The sequence below is a fragment of the Etheostoma spectabile genome, chromosome 13 (genome assembly GCF_008692095.1).
Source record: "Etheostoma spectabile isolate EspeVRDwgs_2016 chromosome 13, UIUC_Espe_1.0, whole genome shotgun sequence".
Classification (NCBI taxonomy): domain Eukaryota; kingdom Metazoa; phylum Chordata; class Actinopteri; order Perciformes; family Percidae; genus Etheostoma; species Etheostoma spectabile.
Window position 1 is genome coordinate 25,989,749 of NC_045745.1, and position 236 is coordinate 25,989,984.

General features: G+C 43.2%; 1 protein-coding gene across 1 annotated transcript in view; it reads left to right on the forward strand.

The window, feature by feature from the left end:
• zgc:163098 (U2 snRNP-associated SURP motif-containing protein) overlaps positions 1–236 on the forward strand; it is a 14,154-nt gene that overhangs the window by 4,843 nt on the left and 9,075 nt on the right. The window lies entirely within an intron of this gene.

The window sequence follows — 236 nt, forward strand, 5'->3', positions numbered from 1 at the left end:
GATAGCTCAGTTCACAACGACAAAGCCCACAGATCACTTTGGTCTTGTCAATGGAACCATTTGGCAACTTTAAAAAGTAAACTTTTCATTTAGAATCTTATTGGCTTCCATTTCAGTGTCTTGCGCTCGCCATCCACTCAAAACGTAACGTTATAACTCTTTGACTGGTTCGCAAGCCCAAACAAGTGTGTGCAGCGTCCCTGTTGTTTTCTTTCCGGTCTAGCTAGATCCGGTGT